Source organism: Penaeus monodon, chromosome 32 (assembly GCF_015228065.2).
Source record: "Penaeus monodon isolate SGIC_2016 chromosome 32, NSTDA_Pmon_1, whole genome shotgun sequence".
Lineage (NCBI taxonomy): Eukaryota > Metazoa > Arthropoda > Malacostraca > Decapoda > Penaeidae > Penaeus > Penaeus monodon.
In genome coordinates this window covers 34,416,040-34,416,685 of record NC_051417.1, presented here as the reverse complement: position 1 = coordinate 34,416,685, position 646 = coordinate 34,416,040, and positions in this window count along the sequence as shown.

The following is a 646-nucleotide window of genomic DNA, read 5'->3' as shown; positions in this document are numbered from 1 at the left end:
ACCCTCACCTCTTTCCAATTTTAAGATCTGTTGATTTAATTCACGTTTCTCCTCAAAAATCCCCCCCCCCTCCCGAAAAAAATGTGTCATTCTTAATTAGCGAGATTCAGTTTTAGCGTCGAGGGAGAAGGAGTGAATAACAAAGGCTAAGACGTGACAGAATGGCTTGAGATTTCGTTAATTACCAAGGGGATCCGCGCTGAGGGTCGAATCCGCATGAATCCGCATTCATGCCTCGTAATTACACGAACGCCTCGGTCTCGGAGCGTGTGTCTGTTTACATTACAAAGGCCTAGGCCGCGAGGAGGGAGAAGGAGTGGGGAGGGGGTATGGGGTAAGGAGAAGGGAGATGGGATAAAGGGAGGGAAAAGGGGAAAGGAAGGAAGGGGAAGGGAGATGAAAGGAAGGGAAGGGGAGATGGGATAAAGGGAGGGAAAGGGGAAAGGAAGGGAGGGGAAGGGAGATGGAGGCAAAAGGAAGGAAGAGAGGAGACAAGGCAAAGGGGGGGGGGAGGTGCAGCAAGACAAGATGAAATAGGAAATGGGCCAAAGGAAGGAGAGATGAGAGAAAGAGGGAGATCAGAAATTAAGAAGGAAAGAGATAGGGAAGTAGACAGTATGAGACAACTCCATGGAAGATTGTGAGA